Source organism: Felis catus, chromosome C1 (assembly GCF_018350175.1).
Source record: "Felis catus isolate Fca126 chromosome C1, F.catus_Fca126_mat1.0, whole genome shotgun sequence".
NCBI classification, from domain to species: Eukaryota; Metazoa; Chordata; class Mammalia; order Carnivora; family Felidae; genus Felis; species Felis catus.
The window spans coordinates 53583609-53598496 of NC_058375.1; the positions used below are offsets into that span (position 1 = coordinate 53583609).

The window sequence follows — 14888 nt, forward strand, 5'->3', positions numbered from 1 at the left end:
AATGAAAGTTATACCGAACACCTTTTTATCTCCCTGACCTTACAATACTTTGTTTTTGCTGCTCTTAATATTAACTGTTACCTCCATTAAGGTCTAACAGGCTGGAAATGCTTGGTAAAGTGGCTTTTCTCCTGATAAAAGGAACATAAAAAAGAAATGCCAGCCAAAACAATCAAACTTACACAACACAAACCCATACTTAGCATCTTATAATTGGCATTCATGTGTTCAGTAATACTTACTGACCGTCTGCTTGGCAGCAGGGATAGGGCTTAACTGGGACTAATGGATAATCAAGAGAGACTTGGTCCCTAACCTCTGTAACTTCCAATATGGCAAGAGCCAAAGAGAGCAGCATGATCGCTCTTCTCCCACAAGACACTGCACTTCACAATGTCCACTGTCCAATGGCTGGACCCTACATAACCCCCACTGCTCTTAAATAATCTCTAAATCTTTCACCCACAAAACATCTTAAACTTCTCAGAATTATTTCAACAAATGGGCATTTAGTTTCTTAAGTTCTACATGTCAGTACTTTCTATATCATTTTACCACTCAATCACAAATTCTGCATGAGGTCGTATTTTAAAAATAACACAAAGGGGCGCCTGGGTGGCTCAGTCAGTTAAGCATCTGACTTCAGCTCAGGTCATGACCGCGTGGTTCTATGAGTTTGAGCCCCACATCGGGCTCTTTGCTGTCAGTGCAGAGCCCGCTTCGGATCTTCCCTCCCTCCCTCCCTCCCTCCCTCTCTCTCTCTCTCCCTTCCCCACTCGCGCTCTCTCTAGTTCAAAAATAAACAGTTGAAAGAATGAATAAGTAAATAAATAAAACACAGAAGTGGTGGCCCACTGAGGTCTTGAGCAAGCCACACAAATGCTCTTATTCCTAGTTTTCTCTTATAAAACTGGGGAAGTGGGGCACCTGGGTGGCGCAGTCGGTTAAGCGTCCGACTTCAGCCAGGTCACGATCTCGCGGTCTGGGAGTTCAAGCCCCGCGTCGGGCTCTGGGCTGATGGCTCAGAGCCTGGAGCCTGTTTCCGATTCTGTGTCTCCCTCTCTCTCTGCCCCTCCCCCGTTCATGCTCTGTCTCTCTCTGTCCCAAAAATAAATAAACGTTGAAAAAAAAATTAAAAAAAAAATAAAAATAAAAAAAATAAAACTGGGGAAGTATCTCTGGGTGACTTCAATTTCTTCCAACTCTTACAATTATTATAAGAGTTTATGATCACTGTGTACTACAAACCTTTAAACAACACCAACTATAAAATGTTTATCAACTTAGAACCCAATATGCTGGGTTCATGGCAGACCTGTCTCCCTGACTCCTTAAAACCATTAGAGCTATCACTTCAACCTGAGAAAAGTAAACAAGACTCCAAGCCAAGAAAGAACTCGTTTGACTGCTTTCCTTGCCTTCCAATAATCAAAGCAATATTGTCTAAGTGTCTGGCTCCCAAATACCTTTCAATGCTTCAACTCGGACTAGCATAAGCAGTATTTTCATCTAATCGGTAACTGCGTGGCAACATCCCTCCTTCTATGTTGCCTGACCCTTATTGCATTGATTTTTTTTTTATTGAACTATATCGAACATACAGAAAAGTATAAAAAGCCATCAATTTTTAAAGAGGACTAAATAGGTCTCTTCATAGGGTTCCTAGTATGTGCCAAACACAATGATGGTGGTTGGGGATACAAAGGTCAGGCACAGATGGGAACAGACAGCTAAGCAGAAGTGTAATAATGTGTATAAATTCCAGAACATGCCTAGTTCAGGCATGAAATATAAGCCTTTCAAGTGTATCAATGCAGGTAATGTATACTCAAATACATTGGTACCTCTAGTTTATAAATGGTTTTGCCTTTTTGAAAATTTGCTCCCAGTTGGCTGTCTGAAATTTAAAGCACGTTTTCCCCCAACACGCACTGCTATAAATGTGGCTAGGTTTCCAAGCCAACACACAAAAGACCAATTTAACACATACAGCAGCTGAAATACTATACATCTGCCTTGCAAAAGGAGCAGGAAACATTACTGCAGCCAGAGAACTGTGAGTGATCTTGTCACCTTGAAAGCTGGAGCTTAAGGGAAAGCAGAGAGTAGGTTAATAAGGGGTGCAGACAGAGTCGTGAGGAGGTGGCTGTTGGCTTTAAGGCAACCCATCTCAGGAATTTTGAAACCAAGGGTCGGGGAGGCCTCACTTCAATCAAATCTAGGTTCCTCCACTTAAAAACTGGGTGCCTTTAGGGGCGCCTGGGTGGCTCAGTCGTTTAAGCGTCTGACTTCAGCTCAGGTCATGATCTCGCGGTCCGTCAGTTCGGGCCCCGCGTTGGGCTTTGGGCTGATGGCTCGGAGCCTGGAGCCTGCTTCCGATTCTGTGTCTCCCTCTCTCTGCCCCTCCCCCGTTCATGCTCTGTCTCTGTCTCAAAAATAAATAAACGGTAAAAAAAAAATTTTTTTTTTTTTAAAAACTGGGTGCCTTTAGGGGCACCTGGATGACTCAGTCCGTTGAGCGTCCCACTTCAGCTCAGGCCATGACCTCGCACTTTGTGAGTTCCAGCCCCGCGTTGGTCTCTCTGCTGTCGGCATTGCTGTCAGCACAGAGCCCGCTTCACATCCTGTTCCCCTCTCCTCTCTCTCTGCTCCTCCACCTCTCTCAAATATAAACATTAAAAAAAAAAAAAACCTGGGTGTCTTTAAACATATTTGGTCATTCTTAGCCTCAGTGTACTGAACTTAATGTCTGGCACAGAGTAAGCATTCAATACACAATAAAGTAGTTTATACACTTTTTTTAAATCTGCTTGAGACTTTATGGCTTTCATCTTCCCTGGCATAAAAGTATCCTTAACACATAGCTGGGTTTATCATTCATTATTAGAAAATGTTCAGTTTCCACATAAAACAAAGCCTTTTTTTTTAAGCATCTGGACAAGAAATGTACAAGGAAGAGCACCGTGGAGAGCATATGAGAAAACGACAGCCTCAGTTAAAATGAAGTAGCTAAAAAGGGACTGAAGATAGAGGGAAAAGACAGATCTATAATGCACAGAGGATTCCCCTGATAAGAGAAGACATGGCAGGGAATTACAAGGAATTTCCAGTGATTTATGGTCTGTCTACACAATGAGGAAAAGACAGGAGTGATAGTAAATAGTAGTGACAAACCCTTATGGAGTATTGGTACACGTACACACACATGCTCATGCATATGCTCATGTAATCCTTACAACCTAAAAACTAGGTGCTATCATTATTCCCATTTTACACAGGAGGAAACCAAGACACAAAGAGTTTGAGTAACTTGCCCAGGATCAAAAAGCTAGTAAAATAAAGCAGAATTCAAACCCACAGACTCTAGTTCCAGATTTGGAAGTCTGAGCCACTATGTTATACTGATGTTTTTGTAGCAGTGGGAACCCAGCCATTTGCATTAGGAGGTTTCCTGCGTCACAAGTTCATAACTTGAGTATGATCTATCGATCAAGTTCCCATTTATAAACATGCAAACATTACAATCATTTACACATTCCCTGGCAATTTTCAGTATCTGGAGTGGGAAACTAACATTTATTAAATGCTGCTGAATCCCAGGTGCCATCTGAAGTTATTTCATATGTTCTACCTCATTTAACCTTCACAAAACTACCTTTGTGATAGGCACTAGTAAATCCATTTTACAGCTGAGAAAAACTGAGGGTCAATTATGAACCCAAAGTCACAGACCTAGCTGTGGCAGAGGACAGCCTCAGACCCAGTTCTTGCTGGTTCCAAGTCCAGCCTGCTTTTCACAACACATCTAGATCCAAACCTGTAAACACGGAACATACTATATAATAATCAGGTAATAAAAAATAACAGTAAATCAAGTTTGATTTACACTGTCAAAAAGATTTCACACGAAAGTACTGAAAACTCTGTTTAGGACAGCTAAATGAACCCAGTTGCCTATTTCACCCCCATCCCCTCACGGTAAAATCCTCTCAGATCCTCTTTATTACTTAGCATCTAACAATACCAAACACAATACAGGTGCGGAGAGGCACTTTTTGGAGAGGCAAAAACTGCTTCAGAAGCATTAAGCTATAAAATGGGACAGAAACAAGTTCCATTGGTTTAAATGCCAAAACAGCAAAAACAAAAAAAACAAAACAAAACATACACACAAAACAAAGAGACAAGTGACCAGACAGTACAAAGCGTTCTTCTAAGAGAAGTGTTTTCCAATTATATCTCAGTAAAGCTGGGGACAGAGTAGAAAGAATAGAAAGGGTGTTTATCTGTTTTAATGCCAGAGGGCTTCAAATCTGAATTTTGGGTCTGCTATTTATTAGCTTTGTTTGCTCCATCTGGAAAATGCTGCTGTTAAGATCCAACTCTCTATGAAAAGATTAAATACCAAATACAAAGCACATACAACAGCAGGCATAAAAGTTCACTAATCTTGAGTTTCATCCTCTCCTTCCTATCGATAAAGATATGCTACACACCCACAAACCTGGGAGACAACATGCCCCAAACACATGTTAATCAAAAGATTACAAGACACTTATAAAGTCGTTTTCTCATTTTCCACCAAACCCACATCATGTTTCCCATATTGCCCCAGAGCCTTTTTGTCTGTTTCTTCTCAGTTACTTCTCTTCTACCATCTTGGTGTCACTTCAGGATGGTTACACTAAGGAGCTACTATTTATTATTTATAATCCTATCGCCAAAAAAAGACGTTGAGGCTATCTACATGAAGATAAAAGCCACATACGACAGAACCACTCATTAAAGGAAGGACTTAACATATGTGACAAGTGATCTGATGGGAGACTGAGGCAAGGAGATTATTGTCAGAAAAAAGATAGCAAGCTAAAACAAGCAAATAACTCGGCCCTGAGCTTTCAGGCAAGGAAACATTATGAATTAAAGAGCATTCTTTTCTTTAAAAAAGGAAACAACAATTCCTAAAGAGGAACATCAGTAATTTGCCTGAATGTATTTATCTAAGCTCAATATTGACAGGACCAAGAATACAACTAATGTCTTCCAAAACACCTAATCTTTCACAAAACTGTACCTCTTTATATAAGACTCAAGGATTTAATCTGACCAAATTCCCATCAGCAAAACATTCTCATTTACAACATCTACATATTGTATATATCTACACAGGACTTAGCATTTATTCAATAAACACCCACGTGCCTACTGTGAAAGGCCATATTACAGTGAATGAGACTGTTCCTGGCCTCCAAGACCTTGAGACTGTACAGTAGAAGCCAGTCTACAAAAGAACTGAGGCACAAGGCAGAACACGATGCCCTCGAAAAAAGGATTGCACACCACTGAAGTGCTACATGTATACAAACTTCTTGTCTGGGATGAGGGGGAGGGAGTAGGGACATTTGAAGGGGCCGTGAAAGAAATGTGGCAGACAGAGAGAGCAGAAGGCATAGGCAAAGTACATTAAAAAAGAAGACTGCAGGGGCACCTGGGTAGCTCAGTCGGTTGATTGTCCCCAACTCTTCATTTCAGCTCAGGTCACGGTCTCATGGGTTTGTGAGATGGAGCCCCGTGTTGGGCTCTGCACTGACAGTGTGGAGCCTGCTTGGGATTGTCTCTCTCCTCTCTCTCTCTCTCTCTCTCTCTCTCTCTCTGCTCCTTCCCCCAATCCACGCATGCACACTATGAATAAGTAAATAAACAAATAAATAAAACAATTTTAAAAAAAGAAGACTGCGGAAAAACAGAAGAAATGTTTAAGGCTGAATGCAATACAGTAAATAATCTATTTTGGCACAGTGCAGAGGAAGAGAAATTGGAGAAGCTGAAAAGTTGAGGTCTTATCATAAGAAGCCTTGAATGCCACAGCAAGGTGGAGTTTAGACTATTTTCTGTACGCAGTAGGGGCTTCCGAAGGCTTGTGGTCAGGGAAATTCTATGACCTGAATCCAGCTGCAAGAAGATTATTCAATATCTGTGTGGAGGACAAACTGGAGGGAAAGGGCTGCAGGCAGGGAGGCTACATTAGAGATTGCTGGGATCACCAGGCAGAAGAAAGTTAGCTCAAGGCAGGGACCACTGAGCAGTGAAAGGTGCAAATACTGGAAGGGAGCACTAAGGGCAGCAAACTTTGGCCCACGCACCAAATCCCGCCTGCCACTTGTTCTGGACAGCTAAGAAACTGTATAAATTTTACATTTTTCAGTGGTTGGGAAAAAACATTTTGTGACAAGTGAAAATTCAAATTTCAGGGTCCATACATAAAATTTTATTGGAACACAGCCACACTCATTGGTTTATATACTGTCTATATTTGCTTCAGTTCTACAACAGAATTGTGTAGCTGTGACAAAAGCAGCATGGTCCTCAAAGCTAAAAATATCTACTGCCTTTTCCTTCACAGAAAAAGTTTTCTGGCCACTAGTCTAAGGTTTTGAGGGTAGCAGACAGAGACGGTATTACGAGGAACAGAGAAATCATCCATTGGTAAGGCGGGACCAGAAAGAGAGATACCAAGTTTGAAGCAGTCAAATAAAGAGGTGTCAGTAAGACATCCAGATAGGAGAGCACAGCATGAAATGGAAAGACCATTCCTAATGGGGCCTAGGCCTCTGCTGTTCCCCCCGCCTGGATGTTCCTCTAGATCCTGGCATGGCCCGGGTCCCACTTATTACTCAGGCCTGAACTCAAATGTCACTTCCCAGGGGGAAGTCCCTCTCCCACCCACTTAAGCATTCTCTACTCATTATCTTATTTTCTTTATTGCATTTATCACCACCTGACATTATCTTGTTTATTTATGGATACATTTAACATCTTGGAGTGTGGCTCTTTAAGGAGAGGCCTTTCCTCTTGTTGCCTAGAGCATCCCCAGTGCCTTGAATAGCACTTAGGGGTGCTCAACAACTGGAACTCAGGTGAAAGCAAGCCATCCACACAGCTGCAGTAACAAAAGACTTGCCATTCACAGAAGCTTGGGGAAAAGTCTTCACTGGGGGAAAGGGAGAGATGAGAAGAGGAGAAGACACCAAAGAGAAGAGAGCAAAGACAAAGAAAGGAAGGAGAGAGGTACTGTGCTTCAGAAGCCAGACAGCAGTGGAGCTGTGGGACAGCTTTCAGGAAGGGGTTAACAGCATCAAATGTTTTAGATAACAAGAGCAGAAGAAAGGTGTCAAAATGTGACAGCAAGAAGGTCACCAGTGACCTCAAAGAAGAAGTCTCAAGAGTGTGGAGGTGGCAGTCAGATTGCAAAGAATTAAAGCATGATTGAGTGAAAGGAAATGAAGGCTTTCAAGGCATTTGGCAGAGAGGGCAGAGAGGGCAGAGAGAGAAGAGAGATGTTCCCAGAGGTGGTAGCAATCGGGGAATCCTTCTTTCTTTTTTTCACACAGGATTCAAGTCCCATCATGTCACCTGATGCCCTGTTTTAAAGCCTTCAATTTCCCCTGCTATGTTACAAGGCCAAGGTAATATGGCCCAGAAGCACCCTGCTTGATCAGGTTCCTGCCAACCTTACCAGCCTGCATCTTTGTCCCCTCTGCTCCAGCTGCAGTGTTGGTTCCACCTCAGGTCCTTTGCACATGCTGTCTCCTTTAGCTGGAAAAACCTCCTCATCCTCTTAGCCTGGCTCTTTCACCCTTCAAATTTCAATATTTAAAAATTTAAAAATATACCATAGAGACCCCCTCTTCTTACTGCCTTCAACCTCTACAGCAATCTAGTACTGGTACTTCGCATAGTTGTAACACAGGTTGTAGAATTGTTGAATTATTGTGTTTTCCCTTAGCAAGGAAGCTTCCTGAGGGCAGAAATCAGGCCTATCTTGCTCTCACATAATAATACATTTACAGATAATAGTTAAATAAAGGAATAAACATGAAAACCTGAAAGCATTTCTATATCAGCCAGTTTGTACATCTCTAGCAGCCCACTTCCTAAATCCACATCAAGTGGGCTTATAATTTATATTCAGGGTCATCCAGCAGTCTCTAACCAACATGCATGAATGGTCATTCTAAACAGGTATAAAGATGGGATTCTTTGGAGATGCCACAATACACGAAATGATTTTTCCAATTAGAAAACTCATATACGGTGATTAGCAGACTTACCTAGTTTTACACAATGGCTTTAAAGGGGCGGGGTGGGGGGTGGGGGGGTAGTGTCTGCCTCCCTGTGTACAATCTTGTTCAATAACAAAATTTTTTACTGGGAAAATATACATTTGGCAGATTGTTTTCTCCTTTTTTTTTTTGTCTTTTCTTTTACGATAAAGATTTTAAATTCTACTTATTGAAAAAAACTGCTAAAATTACAGCCTTGCTACAGCTTGAGCAAATTAACTGCAAATAAGTCTGCAGATATAATTGTGCTTAATTGAATGAACTGTTGTCAGTTCTAATAGCCGTAAGCCCTTTAAATCACCATTAAAAACAAGAGCTGTGTTAATTACAAAATGTTCTTACCTATTTCTACTTTAAATATACAAACTTGCCTGAGTTACCCAATGCACCTGAAAATAATCAACCTAAATTTATTTTTTAAATACCTACAGGCCAACCTGTTCACCATTTGAGCTGCCCCCCCACAAAGTTAAATCAGAGAATTTTACCAGAAGACAAGGAAAAGATACAACTAACACCGTTGTTATCAAAGAACGTGGGATGAAAATGTCAAGAGCTCTTCTCCAACCACGTGGCAACTGTTATTCTTGAGAATATAAATGCAATATAAACAGTACTGAGAAGGAACTAAAGGTATATTTAAAATATGATTAGGAGGAAGGGCTAACTTTCTTGTGCAATTTGTATTTTGGGTAAACCTTGCTTCTGGAAAGCACATATCTGAAATAGAAACTGGTAAGACAAAATTCAGGAGAAACTGAATATATACTTCAGAGTTCCTTTAAACTCTTATAATTGCTTAAAGAGCAAAATTCCCTAACACATCATCTGACTTGTAAGATTTTTAACTTGCACACAACTCTGAAAACACCATTTTACAAAAGGGTATGCCTATGTTTCTGCCACTTCCTAAGTAAACTGAATCAGTAAGAGCAACACCGTACCTTTATATTGACTTGCCCAGAAAGTCTAATACATTCCTACCAAATTATATACTTTGCATGACCTTTAAAGTTAAATTAAAGGCACCTTTGTTTCTCATTTTTCCTTAAAAATACAACACCTAATGTGTTATCATCTTTGGTGCTGTCTACATAACAAATTCCTCTAGATTTCAGAAACTGCATACTTTAAGTGCCTAAACTTTTTTGGTTTATCCGTTTCTAATCGAAGCCTTTCTAATATAGAATGTATTAGCCACTCTGTTTTGTATTTAATGGGTCACACTTCCCTGCCATCTTTTTTTTTTAAAGTTTATTTATTTTGAGAGAAAGTAGAGAGGGGCGGGGGGGGGGGGGGGGGGGGGAGAGGGAGGGAGCGAGAGCGAGAATCCCAAGCAGGCTCTGTAATGTCAGCACCAAGCCCAATACAGGGCTTGCACCCATGAACCATGAGATCATGACCTGAGCTGAAACCAAGAGTCGGAAGCTTAAATGACTGAGCTACCCAAGCGCCCCTCCCTACCATCTTAAAGCATTCTGGACACGATTTAAGCTCTTCACTTTGTTTTTAACCCAAAGCACGCACCAATAAAAAAATAAAAACACAAATGTTTAGCTTATACCTTGTGCCTGGCACCATTCCAAACTCTTCAGGCATAGTCATTCAATTCTCCCAACAAGCTTAGAGGTAGGTACCGTCTTTACTTCTTTTTACTGATAAGGAGACAAGCTTAAGTTGCCCACACTGTCACAGCTCAGATCAAAACAAGCAGCCCGGCTACATTTACAAAAAAGGATTTACTTTTTTGCATGTGTAAAATCTACAACTGAGAAACCCTGAATGAACAACTCCAAGTTTCTTCCACTAGACTGTAAAGTCTGTAAGGCAAGGATTTTTGCATGCTTTTTTCTGTTTATTCACTCCCTGAGATTCATAGCACAGGCTCAACAAGTATTTACTGAATGAATAAAGGAATGAACAAAGTGTTGTGTGAATATTACTGTTAAATAAATTCAGTTACCACAGATTAAAAATATCCCAACAAAGACCAGCTCTGTCTTCTGGCTAGAGCAGACTTAAAGAAATTTTCGTTTTTCTTCTAATGCAAGTCTCGCCTCCAGACTGGGCAATTTATTCACAGAGCACCAAGGAAAAATGTGTACCCGCTGCCAGCTGCTAAGACTCACAGATCATAAAATCTTAGAAGTAAATATATCATGGAAATGAACTTCATGTTTTATGCTTGCTTGTTGCCCCAAAATACCAAAAAACCTGGTGCACTTCAGAGGGAAGAATACTCATAGCAAGTAGCTTCCTGCCCCTGAAACCCAGTCATTTCAACATGGCAGCTGCTTAAAACCCCACGTTACCGCTGGGTTTTCGAGACAGGAAGCAATAGTGGCACACCTAGCTGAGTACAGGGGAGAGCAAGAAGCAGAGAGGAAACAACATGCCGAGTGAGAACATGGCTTGGAGGTTAGCCCACAAAGCATGAAAACAATGAACCAATTTTTCTAATGTCTCCTATGATGCATTTTACCTGTACGTGGTAATTACCAAAAAAGAGAAAATGAAGGGCTTAGAAACAAATAGTACCTTCTCTGGTCAATAGCACCTTCACTGCTCCCCCTTTTCTCATCGTTAGCTCTTCTTCCAATTTTAAGGACTCTTCCAGAAATTGATAAGAACTCAATGGTCTTTAAACGGGAAAGGGAGTAGACCATGGATGACTATTCTCCTCCACTTTCCTCAATTTTCTAATCATTCTACAATGAGTGTTCCCTCTTGCTATGATGAAAAAATAATCCTTAGGTTTAAAGAAATTATAGAGCTTTGAAGTTTATGTTATAAGAAAACTACATTAAATAAATCCTTTTCCCCCCAAAATTAGTAACAATTCAATAATACCAAACCATCCAATCTTTTCACTCCATAACCTTAACCTCTTTGCTCGTCAACTACTAATATATCTAAACAATTTAAAAAATCATGTCTTGGGGCTCCTGGGTGGCTCAGTCGGTTAAGCGTCCGACTTTGGCTCAGGTCATGATCTCACGGTTCGTGGGTTCGGGCCCCACGTCGGGCTCTGTGCTGACAGCTCAGCTCCTGGAGCCTGTTTCAGATTCTGTGTCTCCCTCTTTCTCTGAGCCTCCCCTGTTCATGCTCTCTCTCTGTCTCAAAAATAAATAAATGTTAAAAGAAATTTTTTTTAAATGTCTTCCTAACAATTATATTTGTGTGGCACTTCATAGTTTCCATGCATTATTTAACTGATTTTCCCCCAACAACTTTTTGAAATGGTGAACACTTTTACTTCCATTCTACAGATGAGGAAAATTGGGAACTGAAGGGAAGCTATTTGCCAAGACAGAAGCCCACATCTTCTTGTTTCCTACCTGGCATTTCGAAAGAGAATTTCTCAACCCCAGCGCTACTGACATTTTGAGCCAGATAATTCTTTGTTCTGTGGGGCTGCCTCATGCATTATAGGATGTTTAGGAACATCCTTGACCTCTTTCCATTAGATGCCAACAACACTGCCCCCTCCCATACCACCCCCGAAGTTGTAATAACCAAAAATGTCTCTGGAAAATGCAAACATCCCTTCAGGCACAAAATCATACCCAGCTGAGAAATACTGGTCTAAAAGTATCTGAGAGGTTCTTTTTGGCATCTCTACTTTATGACAAGGCTCCATATACCACTAAGCCACAAGAAATCACAAAGCATCAGATGCTGCTTGTTCGGGGACACTGAGTTAATTAACCAATTCCCCATTCACTTAAAAAAAACTTTAAATGTGGAAACGAACAAGAAAAATGTCCTTGTACGAATAGTTACATCTCAGATGATAAATTTTCTGAAAAGCATAAATTACCTCATAGAACACAACAAGGACACACGTAATAAAAAATATAAAATGATACACATGGGTTTAGGGGGAAAAACACTTAACAGAGGAGTTAGAAAACACAGATCTTGGTCTTTGCTAATGAACCTTATTAACACAGTTATACACTAGTGTTCCCTCTAGAAAAGTGAATATAAACCTACACACACTCTCAATACTTGCTTCAGTTGGGTTTCTGTCCAAATATATGTATGACCTAAAGCTTTTCAGAAGAAATTGAGTGATAACCTTAAAACATTACTAGAATTTGTGGTCTGCAGTTGAAACCACTAGTGTTTGTGAACCCAGAATCTAAACTGGTAGACCTAACAATCTGATTTAAAAGCACTCAATTTAAGTTTCTTCATGCCATTTCATCCAAATCCCTATTCCTGCAAAAGCAACTCCACCCTCAAAATTCCTTATTTTTAGCAGCTTCTTAGCAAATTCCTGAATTGAAAAAATTTTGCAACATAATTCATCTTAATCTGTACTAAGGGTGGATACCAAATGACCAGAAAGATAGTCACAAGTACAGTATTAAACGGACACTAAGACTGCTTAAATTATAGCAGTTTGCAAGTAGTTATATGTTATATTTTGGAAAGTGAATTATTTTATCTATATATGTACAATTTATTTACCCTCCATCATCATTTCCTAATAACTGCAATTAGTATATCATGGAATGGGGAAACTAAACTGGCTTTTATTCAACGCAGAATATCACACTGCAATCTCTGGATTTAAAAATGCATTTTTGTAGCTATTTAGAGAAATCAAGATACAGTGAAAGTGCTCAGTTAATATGATAAGTAGAATTATTAAGGTGGTGATTATTCCTATTCATAATGTCCACAATCACTCAGGTATGATGTACTTTAAATGTGATCTGGATCTATATATACAGGAGACATTTTCTCCATAATACACAGCATATTGTACCCCAAGTGTCTGGTACCCTTATGGTCTCCATTAACCTTCACCACAAAGTACAAAAAAGAACACATTGATCCTTCAGTGAGAACGACTCCCTGGTCTTAGAAAACAGAGCCACCAAAAGCAAAAGCGAGAAACAGCACAAAATGGGGTTTTGGAAAAGGAAGAACAAGGATTTAATCAATATAAAATGCTCATCTGAAAAATTTTTTTGCACCGTGTATATGCCCATGATCCTTTCCTTTAAAAATTGCCAACAAAGACTCCACAGTCAAATCTAATTGTTTCTGCATTCTACTCCTCACTTAACACTTAACTGTCCAGGGTTTTTAATGCATTCCTCCCTGAAAGAAGCAATGACAATTTTATACCGCTGTGAACTCCTGCCACTGAAAGAAAAACTCTGACTCTGAAAGAAAGAAAAGGAAGAAAGAAAAGAAAGGTTAATAGCGTGTATTTACCCTGGGCTTAAAGACCGACGGCTCACAGCCACGTATCAGAGAAGCGGCTCGCTCCTCTCCCCAACGGACACACAGGAATTCAGAGGATACACAATGTTTTAAAAATGTGAACACCTGCCAATAATCACACCTTTTATCTATTCTCCCTAAAGAAGTTCCGTGATGAACACACATCCAAGGAGCCCACATCCCTAGAACCTTGGGATGTGACTTGAGAGGGGTGTTTACCAGTCCTGCTAAAGCGACATCTCCCTTTGATGCTTGGCGACCACGCGCGGATGGGGTCTGAGGAGTAAGACAGGAGGCCAGAGACCAGCCCTAGTTTCAGTTATTCAGTCCCATTACAGAAGGATTCGCACTTCCCCCAGTGGCTCTCTCTCACTGTTCCTCTTCCCAGGCCCTCTCGCCCAAGATGTGTCTTTCCCCCTCCTCGCTGGCTGCTAGGCCACGGTCCCAAAAGACCCTAAAGGGGGAGGGGGCGTTTCCTGAGTCCACAGATGCCCCCTCCTTGTCCCAGACATGCCCCCAAATCTCACAAACTTTCCCTCGCTGAGATGGCAAAGGAGGACAAGGGCGAAGACCCTCGGCCTCCGTCCTGAGGCCAGAGAAAACCTCCTCCCGCCCCTACCCCAACAGCAATTATGCCAGAGCGCTGGCGGTCAAGTTCTCGGTGCAAGAGCGAGGAACGTCAGACCTCAAGCCCGCGCCTGTATCTCAGGGTGGTATAAACAGGATGTCAGCGCGTTCCAGACTTGTTTATGAAAATTTGGTGTGTGCTCTGGGGGAGGGGGCGGCGAGCCTTAACCATCCCCCCATCCTGGCGTGGGGCTCCCGCCCCCCAACCTCCCCGCCGCCAGCAGACTCCGCTTGGCTGGAAATCCCCCGCTTCCTCGCCCGCACCCACAAGCCCCCAGCCCGCCCGGGCCCCCGGTCCACCGCCCCGCTTGCTGAGTGGCCGGGGGTGCGCGACTCCCGAGAACAGAGAGCAGCGGCCGCGTCGGCCGCCGGCGCCCGGCTCCGCGCCCCTCGCCCGGCCGTCGGCGGCCGCCACAGGCTTCTCCACCTCCCCTCCGTGACACTCACCACTTCCGTGTGCGCCTGGGCCGGAGGGTGCTCCGGGTCGCTGCGCAGGTCCGGCGGCCTGCTAGCTCAGCGGCCAGCCCCGCAGGGCCCCGGCGAGCGCGCGCCCGGGGCTGAGGAGGGGGCGCGGGATGGGAAATCAGGGCTGGGGCGCAGGCCAGCTCTGGAAGCGGCTGCTAGCTACTCCGCGGCCGCCGCGGCCTGCCCTCGCGACGCTCCCGCCCCGCCCCGCCGCTGGCTCCGCCTCCCAGGCCGAAGTCGGTCCCGCCTCCTCGTGACGTCACGAGCTACAGCCTAAGAAACAGGGGGCGGAGGCTGCAGACCAGTGGTGGGCTCAGCTACCGCGCAAGAACCAGCGCCACTAGTGTTCCCGTCCGGTTCCCACTCCGCGTCGTTCATGCTTCCCCACCCCCTCCTCACTCGCTTCTTTACACCGCGTCTTCTAGAAACACC

General features: G+C 42.6%; 1 protein-coding gene across 1 annotated transcript in view; it reads right to left on the reverse strand.

Annotated features, from left to right (window-relative positions):
- Positions 1–14662, reverse strand: part of JAK1 (Janus kinase 1) — a 127802-nt gene extending 113140 nt beyond the window's left edge. The window contains exon 1 of the mRNA XM_006934801.4: positions 14439–14662. The gene's annotated coding sequence lies outside the window, so the exon portion shown is untranslated. The remainder of the gene's footprint in view (positions 1–14438) is intronic.
- Between the last annotated feature and the right edge of the window lie 226 nt (positions 14663–14888).